Raw genomic sequence first — 14,850 nt, 5'->3', positions numbered from 1 at the left:
ACAGCCTTATTCAAAAAGAATACAAATCAAAGCACTCCAGCACTTATATTCATGCAAATACCAAAGAAAAGAAACCATATAACTTACTATCTGATCTCTTTGTCCTTACACTTAGAAACAGAAGCTTAGAAAGCAGAAACTACTTCTCCAAAGCTCAGAGAAAACAGGCAGACAGAAAACAAAGACCTCAGACACAAAATTCCCTCCACCCAAAGTTGAAAAAATTCGGTTTCCTGATTGGTCCTCTGGTCAGGTGCTTCAGGTGAAAGAGACATTAACCCTTAGCTATCTGTTTATGACAGCAGTCTACAGCGCTTCTCTCTTTACACCTTCATTGTATAGAATCTTGTTGCTTAACTCAGGTTCTGTGGATCGCAGTGTTGTTCCTGGGATCTTCTAGGCACCTAAAAGCTAGGTGCTGCAATGCTGAACAATGACGCACCTAAGTACCACTGTGTATTCCTTCCGCCCCCTGAGCTGTTTACAAGGACAGTAGATCATATCCATTTTCTCTTGTATGCATCTTGTTTGTTACTTTTTCAATGTTTTGCTTGGACCAGGTGGGATTTTTAAATGGCAGTAGGGTGACCAGACAGCAAATGTGAAAAATCAGGACAGGGGGTGGGGGGCAATAGGAGCCTATGTAAGAAAAAGACCTCAAAATCAGAACTGTCCCTATAAAATCAGGACATCTGGTCACCCTAAATGGCAGGCTTTAAAGCAGAAATTAGTTGTGACAAACTAACCAAAAGAAGCGAATCTGGAGAACAAAGGTAGCATAAAACTCATGTGGCCTTTAAAAGCTGGGCTGGACAAACCCCCTAAGTGAAGTATACTGCCTGGGCAGTTTCACTCACAGTTCTCAGTACCGTAGTGTTGAGATGCAAATGGTGCGAGGCACATTTGTCTGTTTCCTTAACTGTAACTAAAAATTAAAAATACTGGAAAGTTTTACAAGTCATATGCTTTGAAACAGAACAAATCCTCAAGGGCGGGGGGGGGGAGGAGGGGATCTGAGTCCTGCTTCCCACCTGTAAAATGAGGCTAATGATAACTGCCTACCTCATAGAGTATTACAATGAATCGCTAATGTCAATGAATAAGTTAATCTTTCTGTAGTGATGGGAAAATGTTGGGCAAGAATCACCAGTCTACTCTGACTGCCTCGTATTACTGCATGGGGTTGCGGAGCCACTGTAAACCCTGTTTAGCCACCAGCAGAGCCAATTAATAGCTGCTTTGTATCACTGGAGCACTGCACAGCAACCCTGGCCCATAAAACACTTATTACTGCAGGAGCAGGGTCAGAGCCATGGAATGAAGGCTCTTTGGAGCTGTGTGTCTGAAGTGTCACACACACCTATGCCATTTACATAGTCACAACAAGCATCTCCATAGCTGCTCTGGGGAGATGGTGGACACAAGTGAAATCTACACCTGGGCAGAGGATCCATGCCTGGCCTATGCATCTCTTTAAAACATGGCTGAAATAAGACATGAACAATACATAGGCCTTGTGCTGGGCCTCCACCCAGGGTGAATTTCACCCTCAAAGAAATACAGGGTTTGAACAGTGACTGAGGCATGAACTCGCTCAAGCATTTGGGGGCATTCAGAGAGTATATGACACTACATAAAATCACAATATTGTATTGCATGTTGTCCACAAAAAGAGACAGAATTTCCTGCCTCCCTGTTCCAAGCAGGAAGGGTCCCCCTGGGAAAGAACCACCTTGACAGGAAGAGACTGGTTTACTCCCACAAAGCGATGCCAAGGCTGGGAGAGATGCTGCATTCAAATCCAGTGTTAGGATATTGTGTGATCATTTTCCTGGTGACCAGAATGGAGAGTAGGATGGTGAGAAGGAAACGAGAGCGTGAGAGGGTAAACCCTGTTCCTTGAGCAACTTCAGCCTGAAGAAGGGTAGAATCCACCCAGCTCCAACCTCGCCATGCCTTCTCCAGCATGTATTGCAGAACCTTATCATTCAGAAACTTTCCTTTATTTTACTTATGCCCAATCAAGTGACGGTGCTTCTCCTGCTGCCCTTGGCATTACAGGCTCAATCAGATCTGAAGTACAGTTCTGTCTAGCCACTCCTCTTACATTACATCCATTCTGCACTAGGTAATAGCACTCAAGTGCTAATGCTGTGGTCCTATTGTTCAGTTAGACTTTCAAGAAAATTAAGACAATTACTATAAATCAGCAGCATCTGATGACTCTTTGTGCATGGATTTGGAAATCCACACACAGAGAGCCATTTTCAGATTGTTTTTCCCCCTAAAACTACTTAAATAAATGTTATGGGATCTCAACGATGTCAAAATAAAAACTTTAAATACACAATTTTCCTGGTTGAAATCTCTGTGTTGTACAACAGACCCGCTCTCCTATATTACGTATCATTCAGTTCAGGTTCGCTGCAGCAGCATTTGCTCAGACAGCCCAAAAGTAAAGAGTAACAACAGTCTGAAATCTCATCCAATGCACTTTTGTCTTCATACAGCAGAACGAAGCTATGAATGAAGTCTGTCTCTCACCATTTTACCAACGGTCGTGGAAACACTTAAGTGTGTTAAGCTCACTGCTGCAGAAATGCAATATCCCTTTTTATTTCAGGGTACATCCTCACCCCTGGCAGCCTATAAATTAGAAAAGTTAGAACAGGCAATGTTTATTTAGGCTGTTGGACCCCAGGATCCTTTCCACTTTACCAAAGTTTCCCCAAGAAAGGAAGGATCCACCTTAATATTAGGTCCTAGTAGCGTTTTAAAAATCCAACAAGCACTACAACTTTTACAACAGGCAAGACAAAAAGCACAAACCTGGTTATGTATCTACAGAAGTGAGATGAGCAAGATGAGTGGATTTCTGGAATGCAGTCTCCCCCTTAACACTTGACAGAGAGGAAGAGAAGAGAGTTGTAAAAAGAATTAAAGCATGACTCAAAGACTTTTCTCTACATAAATCCACCTAAAATGCACTGTGAAGCCAACTGCACTGGACCAGGGCTACACAGAAACTGAAAGGACAGAGGCAAAATTGGAAAAAACAACAGAAAGGTTTGTGGGCAGTCAGAAATCAAGAACCCATAGGTGACCAATCAGCATATATTGGGCTCCACGAACATCAACGGGAACTGACAATGCTCAGTATCTCTCAGGATTAAGCCCCTCATGCACTTCCAAGGAGAGGTTTCTACATTTAACATTCAACAATATCAGTTTTAAAAGTATCAAAACCATGCTAAAGTCTCTGCATTAAAAAAAATCCCACAGCTGCCCAAGAGCCCAAGAATATCACAGGAAAAATGTGAAGAGCATGTAATGAGCATGGTCTGTGCAGGAAACGATGTGGTGATTAATAAGGTACAGTGCACTGACCTCATGTGTTTCAACCATATAGCATCCCTTCTGCACAAGTGGACACAGCAATTACAAAATAACCAGTCATGTGCTATTAAGGTCTCTCTGACAGCAGGAGCCTGAAAGGTGACGAATGACTGCTTTTAGCCACAAATATTTCTTTATTACTTTATTTCTGCTCCGGTGGATCTGTTTAGCAGCAGGCCCAGCTGTGGCTTGGACTCCCCAGCGTTGAAATGTACTCATCACATTGGCCTGTGGGGAGGTCATTTTCCATGCTTTAGAACAGTGGTCCCCAAACTGTGGGGTGAACCTCCCTAGGGGGACATGGAGAGGGGCACAGTGGGGCTCGGACCAGTCGTTACAGGGGGGACAGGGAGGGAGTGCCACCCAGCCCAGCTCTGCCCCAGCCTCACCCCAACCATAGCCCCACTCCCACCCTTGGCTTCCGGGGGAGTTCAGACCAGATACAGGGGTGGGGGGTGCCCTAGGGACCACTGGCTTGGAAACTCTGCACCAATGATACACAGCATTCCAACACTTTCTGGAACTTCAAAGGTCAGGCTGACAGATCTGGGGGAATATCTGGAAGGTCTGAACTTCGAGAGTCATTAAGAATTCATAACAGTGTGACCATAACTAAAGCAACCCTTGCGACCTGGAGATGCAGGGCCCTCTCCTCTGCGAAGACTGGCTCAGCGCAAGAACATAGCTGGAGGCAAAGGTGGCTTTACACCCAATTCAGGAGTCAGCTGGACCCAGCTTGGCCCCCAGCACAACTGAGAAAAGACTTAGGCTGGTTGCCCTAAGCTCCAGATGGCGACTAAGAGGCTGTTCTGGGGATAGCCAGAGTGCCACGATGCTGTGGGCATGCCTCCTTCCCCAGCCACATCTCATACAGCAGGAGTCAGGAGGGACACAGAGCCACTACCAGAGCTCCAACTCCCCAAGGGATTCCCCCTTTGGGAAAGGAATCCCCACAAGGCTGGTCAAGACAGCTTTACAGCCCCTTTGCGCTGGCAGAACAGCATAAAGGGGCCATAGACAGACCAGGGTATGGCCCACCGATCCAAACAGAGCATATGCCAACCTGGGGGGAAGCTGGTTTGCGTCTCTGCAGGGTTTGCTCTGCAAGCCATCATTCATAAATAAGCAAAATCTCTACGGTGATTTGGACAGAGGCATCCCCTACAGCTAAACACCCCAACTTCATACAGCCAGAGACCGTATTAACAACATTGGGCACGCAGAGACTGAGTGATCATGCCACAGAAATATCGATAACAAACTAAACCAGAACTAAAGAGGAGGAGGAATCAATAAGGATGGACAGCAAGCTAAACAAGAGAAAGAAAGAACAAGAGGAAAAGTTATCCTGGGAAAAATAACACCAAAAGATTCTGTTAGTTCTTTTTCTTTAAAAGAAACATTCTTGGGCCTGTCTTGTGACTGACATGACCATGTGGGAGATCCAACTCAGGTCTCAAAGCTAATGTCCCTGAGAAGGTCCCTGCCCAAAAGGCAACAGCGGTAGCCTATGCAGCTTACCAAAGGCAGGAGGGCCAAATATCACCCTCTCTGCCAGACAGAGACCAGCACCTATAGGTTGTAGAAAAGCTGGGTCCAGTCTCTCTGCCAGGAAGGTTCATTCAGTGAATCAAGCGACAGATTCTAAAGACCAGCTGTACACTAAGAACTCTACAAAACAATACCCACGGGAACTCCCAGCTGCTCCATTGGACCACACTTAGCACCAGTAGGAAATGTTTGTAACATTCCCGTGTAGACAACACTTGGTTTTGTAAAGCAGTTACATTTCACGTAGGCCAGGAAAATAACGTTAGCGCCTCTGTAGCATGCTTTAAGAATGTGCACTCAAGAGATACTAATATAGTTTCCCTGGCCAGAGCAGAGAGAAGCCAGGAGCAAGTCACCAGATTGCAAAAAGACCATCTGAGAAAGAATCTCTCTTTTCTTACACTTTACAGAACCACCTACATCAGCATGTAAACCTGGGCTGCACAACTTCCAGGGTCAGATTTTCATGGAACCACAGATTTCAAGGCTAGAAGGGACCATGATGATAACCTGTCTGATGTCCTGCATGGCACAGGCCAGAGAGTTTCACCCAGCAATTCCTGCACTGAGCCCAGAAACATGTCCTTGTGCTAGACTAGATCTTTCAGAAATACATCCAATCTTGACTTCAAAATTGCCAGGGATGGAGAATCCACCATGAACCTTTACTAAATTGTTCCAGTGGCTAATCGCCCTCGCTGTTAAAAATGTACATTTCATTTTCATTTGAATTTGTTAAGCTCCAGCTTGCAGTTGTTGTATCACATTCTGTGTTAGGAACTGGGATGTAGGTGGTCTGGCATAGCGGCCAAAGCAAGCCTCAGGTCTAGTGAGCACGGCTGGCATCCTTGTCAGGGAACAGAAGCAGGGATCAGAGCCAGAGTCAACAGCCAAGTACCAGAGCCAGGACCAGGAACCAAAGTTAGGATCGGAGCCAGGGTAAGGTCAGATACTAAGTGTCAGGGCCAAGGGTTGAGCCAGAATCAGAAGTCAGAGTCCGGGGTCAGAGCGACAATTGGTAGCTGATGGTCAGGAGAAAAGGTGAAAGGGCAGGAACCAAAGAGCAGCAAGGATCAGACACAGGGTAGGAGCTAGGAATGAGGAACAGGTCAGGAATCAGGACAGGGTTGGATCTGAATTGCAGGCACCAGGCCAATGTGGAAGCAACAAGAAGTCTGCACAATTGCTCAGACAACCAGTGTGAGCCAATCAGGTGGCAACAGGTCTTGGGTGCTCTGACAGAACTTCCTGTGGGGCCTGACCATTCAGGTTTAATGAGAGGCTACTTCACCCATCTCCCTTGGTAGTGACAAAGGAGTGTCAGCAAACCAGGGCCCCCACAGTCCCGGGTTCTAGACCTGTACCCTAGGGTTCTAGCCCTGCCCCAGTATGCCTCTGTATGCTAGATTAAATAGCCCTGTGCTATCAGAATTCTCCTTCCCGTGTAGGTACTTGCAGACTTGATCAAGTCACCTTTTCATCTTCTTGTGGCTAAACTAAAAAGACAGAGCTCGGCATTCTGCAGTAAGGGAGGTTCGCCAATTCCTGGAACACTGCTCTTCTCTGGACTCACTCCTATTTTTCAACATCCTTTTCAGAGTGCGGACACCTGAACTGAACCCAACATCCAGCAATGGTCCCACCAGTGCTACACATGGAGGAAATACCATTTCCTTACTCCTACTCAATATTCCCATTTACACATCCAAAGATCACAGTGGGACCCCATCTTCTACTAGTTAGCCACATATAACAGTGCTCAGTCATGTTGCTGACACACCACTGGAAAGTGCTCCAATACTGTGGTCATGAGGGAGGCATAAGAACCTGTAGAGAATAGAACAGAATAGACTAGAATCACCTCTAAAACAGCTATTTTCCAGGATACAGTCCTGCCTCCTGCACATGTGACCTGCATTGTTTGTTCCTTGCATTAGTCTGTATTAAAGCTCATGTTTGTTCACTCCCAGCTTTCCAAGCACTCTGCATAAGTGACCTGGCCCCGTCTCTAGCTTTACCAGGCTTAGTGTCATTTGCAAACTTTCAGCACTGACTTTTTTTATTTTCTTCCAGGTCATTGATCAAGATATTGAATACCGGACTAGTGTAACAGGGCCCCGAGAGGTTCCAGGCGGCCAGGAGTGGCTCTGTGGTGCCTTTCTTCAGTTTTCCTTTCCTCCCTGGGCTTCCCAATAATTCAGCATCACAGACTAACGGTAATTAAAACACTCCCCTTCTGGGGTCCAGTTTATTTAGTCCTTACACACACTGACCCTCCAGATCCCAACCCCAGTTCATTGTCTCTCTCCCCTTGAGTCAGGAATCCCCAGCCCTCCTTCCTAGAGCTGGGTTTGATTCAGTCTCTCTCTCTCGCCCCTTGGGTACGTCTATCCTGGTGCTGGAAGATATACATTCCAGCTTCAAGAGATGTATCCATGCTAGCTCTGGTAGAGATAGTGCACTAAAAACGGAGCGTAGCCATGGCGATGTGAGTGGTGACAGGAACTAGCATGCAAAAGTCCAAGACACTAAGTACATACTCAGTGCAGCTAGCCCCTCCCACTGCTCCCACCATGGTGGCTACACCGCTATTTTTAGCGTGCTAGCTCCATCAAAGCCAGCGCAGGTACATCTCCTTGAGCAGGAATTTACACTTTCCAGCTCCCATGTAGACAAACCCCTTGAGTCAGGGTCCCCTAGCCATCTCCTGGAGCTGGATTCAGTTTCTTTATGCCCTGTGGCAGCCAGTTTTTCTCCCTGTAGCGCTGACCTGTAGCTGCTCCCTCAAGCCTGCTGCAGCTTCCCTCATTTCCGTCCTTCCTGGCAGCCCCAGCCCTACCTAACTGAAGTCTTTACTGGATCGCACACAAGCTCCTTTTAAGTCCAACTCCCACACCCAGTGTAGATGTTGTGGGTAGGGGCCATGTATCAGAGTCCTCAGTGGGTCAGGTGGCCTACTACTTAGTGTCCTTGATGTCAGCTCCCTGTGGGTAGGGTTTGAAGACCAGTTTCTCTCTTAATCAGAGATGCGGTGAGGCAGGCCGATGTCCCTCTTGTAGTAGGGCAGTTGGTAGGAGAGCTCAGGCCCACCCACTCCACCGGGCTCCAATCCAGGGCCCTAGGAGGGGCAACAGTGGTCTGGCCCCTGAAAGTGCCTTGCGAGTTACCCTGCCCAGGTCACCTCCTATCGTCTGCCTTTCTCCACCAGCCTCCAGTCCGATCTAAGGCAAAAAGAAAAGGCAACCAAACCAGCAACGCCAACCACGCTCAGCTTGCAGCCTTCTCCCCTCGAGGAGGCTTCTCCACTTCCCTTGTCAAGAGCCTTCAGGGTAGGTCTGACCTCCTCCCCAGCCTTCCCGCTTCTGAGTTGAGTTGCTCCCTTTTCAACCTCTTCTTCAGTTGGAGCATGCTCGGCAAGGCTGGAGGGGCAGGGCTCCCTGGGCCCAGTACTGCCCTTCAAGCCCTTCAGACCCCGTGTGGGGTCTGTACACCTCACCACACACTCTCCCCCTCAGACCCTGGGTTATGGTGTCATAGGTCCGGGTCATCTCCTCAACATCCCATGAAAAGAAGTCCGCATTTTCATTGTCCATGCCTGCCCAATGCACCACCTGAAAGCTATATGGCTGCAGCGAGAGCTATGGTCTTCCATTGAGTTCAGCCAGCGAAGTGGTACATGGTCAGTTACTAGGTGGAAGGGCTGCCCACACAAGTAATAGGGCATTGACAACCCATTTCACCACCAGGGTCTCCTTTTCGATGATCGAGTATGCTACCTCTCATGGGAACAACTTCCTGCTACGATAGATAACTGGGTGGTCTTCTCCTCCAGACTCTTGAGATAGCATGGTTCCAAGCCTGACATTGGACTTATCTCTTTCGAGAACAAAGGGCTTCAAGAAGTCTGGGTGGAATAGTACTGCTTCCCTGATCAACTGGTCCTGTACTTCCTTGTCACAGCTTTTGGTCCAACGGATCCTTTTGGATGCCGTGTGTTTCACCAAGTCTGCAAGTGGGCAGCAATGTTAATGAACCATGGGTAGTACCTCACTAATCCCCAAAACCACTAGACCTGCTTCTTTGTGAAAGGAATGAGGCAGCCCACTAGGGCTTGTACTTTGTCCACCAAGAATGTAGCTGCCCCCACCTCCCAGCAATATATCCTAGATAGGTGACTTCCTGGATGGCCAGTCAACACTTGGTTGGGTTGGCTGTCAAACTTGCCCCCTTGACAGCCCATACAACTGCAGCAATGTGCTTCATATGCTCAACCCAGCTCTCACTGTAAATGAGCAGCTCATTGACCTTGGGCACAGGGTATACGTTGAATTTTGAAATAGTGTTCACCTTCCAGACAGCAATACAAAACCATGTTGACCCACCCTGTTTAGGTACAAGCACAATGGCCTCTCACTACCCTTCGACCACCTCTTCAAAGAACTTCCAGTCATGCCCAAGTATGACCAGATAGGCTAGATCCTTTTCCACTCCAGCCCATACCAGCTCACTGTGTTCTTGCACGGTCAGGTGTACTTTTCTCATCAGATATGGTTATGTGTTCCCATGGATACACTGTAAGTACATTATGTCCCCAGTTTTACCTCCTGTCCCAACCAGCCTCTCCCAGACTAAGGTTTGGCTACAGCCAGAGTCTATTAATCCTTATGCCACTACTCCACCCACTTGCACTGGGACCAACATCTTCCCAGGGCCCCCTCTTCCGAGCCTAGTTATTGGTTGTCCAGACCTGCCCAGAATTACAGTCTATGAATGGAAAGCCCTTTCTGAAATACCACATACAAAACAGTTCCTGGTGGGAGAAGTTGGTTTCTCGGTTGATTGTCCCAAGGAGGAGAATCCCTTTGGATAAGGCCTTTCAGATGGGCCAGGCAGAGCCTTCTTGGCCAGCAGGGGTAGATTTCCAGGCTCTCCTCTTGGCTTCTGTGCCCTTCTACACTAGGGTTGGGCACCCAAGCCCCTCTAGTTACTGTTGGCAGAGTTTGAGCATCAGTGCTCCAAGGATGCCCCAGATTGACTTTCGGCATTTCTGCCTCCAGCCCAAGAGACATCAGGTAGTTCTCTGTTAACCTCGCTGCCTCTGCCAAGGTTTCTGGCTGATGTCCTACCACCCACTGATGCCCCTGACGGCAGGATTTGGGTGAACTGTTCTACAACAATCCTCTCTGCCACCTGGATCCCCGTACATCTCTCTGACTGGAGCCACTGCAAGCAGTATTCCTTGAGGTGCTGAACGACCACTCGTGGACGCGAGCCAGGAGGGAATTTCTCCAGGCAGAATCACAGACGCTAGGTTTCTGGTGAGATGTTAAAGGCGTCTAGGATGGCTGCTTTGATGTGAGTGCAGGCCCAGGAAATCATCGCATCAAGACCCCGATATGCCACCTGGGCCTGTCCAGTCAAGTAAGAGGCCAAAAGGGTGGCCCAGCTCTCTGCGCACTGTCGGGCCATGACAGCCTCCCTCTCAAATGTGACAAGGAACTCAGTCTCATCTGTGGACCGCATTTTGGTCAGCTTTACCAGGCTGGGTGGGCTTGGATCAGCGTTCCCCCCACCCATGTTTAGATCTGAGACCGCCTCAGGAAGTCAGAGGAGTGTCGCCATCTGCTGGACGAGTCTCTGCTGCTGTTCTTGCTGCTGCACTGCCATCTTCTTAATCAGCTGCTGCTACGCAGCCTCCTGCTGCTGGTTTTCAGAAACCCAATTTAGCAGTTTTTTCACATCCATCTCTGTTGGTTTTTTGTTTCGTTTTTTTTGCTTTCTGGTCTACTATCAGCCAGGGACACTATGCTGCCCACATTCTCCACCAGATGTAATAGAGTCCTTGGTGGGTCAGGAGACCTCCTGGTTAGCATCCTTGATGCCGCCTGCCTGTGGGTGGGTTTGCAGTCCACTTCCAGAGCCCTAAGAGGAGCAACCATGTCCCAAAGGTACCTTCCGAGTTACCTTCCCTGGGTCACTTCCTATCGTCTGCCATTCTCCACCAGCCTCCAGTCCGATATAAGGCAAAAGGAAAAGACAAACAAGCCATCAGCCCCAACCAGGGTCAGCATGTTGTCTTCTCCCTTCAAGAAGGCTTCCTCAGCAATCTTGTCACGAGCCTTTAGGGAAGGTCTGTCCTCCCCAGCCTTCCTCCTTCTGAGCTGGGTTGCTCCCTTTTCAACTCCTTCTCATGTTGGAGCATTCCCAGCAGGCCTGGAGGGGCGGGGATACCTGGGCCCAATACTGCTCTTTAATCCCTTCAGGCCCAGTGTGGGGTCTGTACACCCCATCACAGGCTAACTGAAAGACCTCCTGACCTTTAAAGGGGCAGACCATCCTATTACACCTGGGACTTGATCTCTCCGGGACCCCACCAGAAACACTCCTACTAAACGATTCCTCACCAACACTGATGTTTTGAGATCCATTAGTTAACCAGTTATTTAATATGTGCTACATTGATTTTGTTTAGTGCTAATTTTTTAATCATAACGCTGTGAGATACTAAGCCAATCACGTTACAGAATTCCACCTATATTCCATCAATACAGCTATCTGTATCAACTGAACTTGTGATCTCATCAAAAAAAAGAATCAAGTTTGCAGGACTAGAACCATTTTCCACGTAGCCATACTGATTGGCATCTAACATCCTTTAGGTCTTTATGGATTGAGTCTTGTACCATTTGTTCACCAGAAGTCAGCTTGCAGCAAGATCCCAAAGCAGATCTACACTTGGGGAATTATCTGCAATTTACTTTTACTGAAAAGCATTAGTATGAGCAGAAACACAAATGGTGTAGTTCAAAACTGAGAGTAGATCTAAGAGTTCAGTGATGTTCCAAGTTCACTTTACAGCTGTGCAAAGGGAGTGGTGTGAATACCAGCAACGCAGAATTCTCCACTGGCTTACACAGCCAGTGGCACCGGACACCCCTGGCACAGCTGGATATAACCCTAGAAGGTGCAAGCAATGGAGATGCAAGTCGAGGGAGCCTAGACATCTGTGGCTGCTGTAGCCTTATTTTCCTACAGTCACTATCACCAATGCAGCTCTGTCAGTTGGAGCGATGGAAGGAGCACCGCTGTAGATGGGTGTCAGGCACCCACTGGCATTTTAACCACTACGTGGTCTAACCATGCTCGGAGTGGATCTGAACGATATAGTGCTTAAAATGCAAGTATTGATGACACCTTGTCTGAACCACTGCTCCCTGTCCTCCCATTGCTGTTACCAGAGGTGGATCTGAATCCATAGTAAAAAGGATGGGGAATTTCAGGGGGAAAAGCCCAGCAAAGACAAGGCTGAATGGCTTTGTAAGAGTTACTCCAGATTTCCACCAAAGCAAGAGGGGTGCGAGGAATAGCTCAGTGGTTTGAGCATTGGCCTGCTAAACCCAGGGTTGTGAGTTCAATCCTTGAGGGGGCCATTTAGGGATTTGAGGCAAAAATCTGTCTAGGGATTGGTCCTGCTTTGAGCAGGGGGCTGGACTAGATACCTCCTGAGGTCCCTTTCAACCCTGATATTCTATAGTACTTCTATGAAAAGAGCTCGGTCTCTGGAGATCTACTTCTTTTTCAGGGTGTCTCTACCCAGCAAGAGCTGTGCACAGGCTGTATCCAGCTACTGTAGGTAACAACAGCAGTGAAGACAGCCCAGTGTGGGCTTCAGGGTGTGCATGGGCTAGTGAGCTGAGCCCCGACCTGCACCAAAACTCACATTGTGCTGTCTTCCCTGCTATAGTTACCTGTGCTAGGTGGATTCAAGCTAGCTTGTCTAGACTAGCTTGAATCCACCTTTTGTTGCGCACACATATCCTCACAAGTCAGCCTATAAACAACTTCTATTAATTTAGAAGTAGGAGTAAACATTGTAGCTGTTTGTGTGCATTTATTAACAGTAAATACCTATATACATATGCAAATTATGTGCAGATCTCTGTGTTGCAAAGTTTGGACATCCAGTCTGTAGCTGATACAAAATAGATCTGAGTACAAATCAAAACTTGGCAGATTGCAATAAGTACGATATAAGACCCTATGTAGATGAGTCTATTTTCCATCCCTAAATCTATGAAAAACTCACCAGATACAAAAAACACACCAAAAGAAGTTCTGAAAGCTCTATGACTCAAGTATGTATCTTCTAATTATGCCATCAAATCTTTCAAAGCATCACACAGGACCTTTTCATTTACACCTCCGCTGACAGAAAAGCCCCTTGAATATAATTTCACTTCATTTAGTTTTCATGCAGTTTGTTGCTGATGGCCAATTCATTGTTTCATCCTGTGGATGTATTTTGGCATTTTATCTGTGGTAGCTCTAGTGCAGGGATAGGCAACCTGCGGCATGCATGCTGATTTTCAGTGGCACTCACACTGCCCGGGTCCTGGCCACTGGTCTGGGGGGCTCTGCATTTTAATTCAACTTTAAATGAAGCTTCTTAAACATTTTTTAAACCTTATTTACTTTACATACAACTATAGTTTAGTTATATATTATAGACTTATAGAAAGAGACCTTCTAAAATGTTAAAATGTATTACTGGCACACGAAACCTTAAATTTGAAGAGTGAATAAATGAAGACTCAGCACACCATTTCTGAAAGGTTGCCGACCCCTGCTGTAGTGGTGACACAATCCTCAAAGTACCCCTATTAAAGAGCAGAGAAGCACAAAATTCAATTGGGTGAAAAAGCCTCCAATAAAGCGTGTCTTGTTACTATCTAAAGTAAGATTTTTATTTGCCAGAGAATTAGGATTTAAGGTTTTTCATTTTAATCGTAATTATAATGAAGTAATAAAAAAGAGATTTTGTACCTGGGTTAGCAAATGTTCACAATAATTTTGCAAGATGATTTAACCCAAACTTGACTAATTATTCAGAGCACAGCCTCATTCTGTTTAATAATGCCGGAGTAAGTTTGTTACCCAAGAGCATTTTGAATAGCTTTCTGCAAACAGAATTGCTTCCTCAGGTCCAGCCTAGTTTACCCAATGGAGAAAAAATCTTCTCATCGTTCATAAAAATAAACAGCAGAAATAAAAAGACCTTCACTCTACTAAATAGCTGTGCTCACACCTAAAATGTCAATACTCTGAAAGAAATCAGAAACCAATCACCAGACAGTTCCCTAAAAGCTTCAAGCTGCAGAGAAGAAATTCGATTCCATATAAGCTTTGACTTCCTGAAATTTAACAAATCTTCAGTTACCCTTAGAAAGGGCTCAGATAGGGCTTTATAGGTGAAAACTGTCTGGCGACTAACCTGAAAGAACTTAGACAGCAGATACTACAGCAACAGAGATGAACCACAAGGCCTGCGATCCAAATACCTCCCACTCTCCCAACTCCTGACTATCACTGGATTGGAGAACGCCCTCCAAGAGCATTAGGATAAATCCAAACACACTCAAAGCCAGTTCTTTGATCAGCAAAATCAAGGTGACGATGACAGACTGAAGCTTCTGCGGCCGAATGCAAGACCAGTCCTCACCAAGCCTGCACCTTCCATGATTTCATTTTGGATGATGCACCTGTCCTCACTTCTTGCATGCATCACTGAGATCTGGTCCAATGCCACCTCCCTAGTACCGTTAGCCCCACAGAATGCTCTGTATGCCACAAGCCCAGACAGACCCCGGAATGAACCAGAAAAATCAAAGAGGCAGCAGAGTAGCCACCCTGTTCCCTTCCAGCCTCTGAGGCAGAAGATAACCCCAGAAAACAAAACATTCAAGCATCCATATATGATCTGTGAGTCAAAGGACAGGGGAAACCTAGGACTCCTTGTGGCCAAGAGACGTCCAGATGGAAACTCTGTCAACTTCCTGGAGGATGCGACGGACCTGCTAACCACAATGGTCCTAGAGTCCCCAAGTTTTCTGGCCCTCAATGAGC

At 46.9% G+C, this 14,850-nt stretch overlaps 1 protein-coding gene across 3 annotated transcripts in view; it reads right to left on the bottom strand.

The window, feature by feature from the left end:
• The window catches only part of TTBK1 (tau tubulin kinase 1), a 154,488-nt gene that overhangs the window by 128,796 nt on the left and 10,842 nt on the right, over positions 1-14,850 (bottom strand). For 2 of the 3 annotated variants that reach the window (XM_050951170.1, XM_050951173.1), the window contains exon 1: positions 2,830-2,886. The exons of the other annotated variant lie outside the window; for it this stretch is intronic. The gene's annotated coding sequence lies outside the window, so the exon portion shown is untranslated. Of the gene's footprint in view, positions 1-2,829; positions 2,887-14,850 lie in introns of those variants that run through there. 3 annotated transcript variants of the gene reach the window in all.

Source organism: Gopherus flavomarginatus, chromosome 4, assembly GCF_025201925.1.
Source record: "Gopherus flavomarginatus isolate rGopFla2 chromosome 4, rGopFla2.mat.asm, whole genome shotgun sequence".
Taxonomy (NCBI): Eukaryota; Metazoa; Chordata; order Testudines; family Testudinidae; genus Gopherus; species Gopherus flavomarginatus.
The sequence above is the reverse complement of the archived record's forward strand: the minus strand, read 5'-3'. Positions and strand labels throughout refer to the sequence as shown.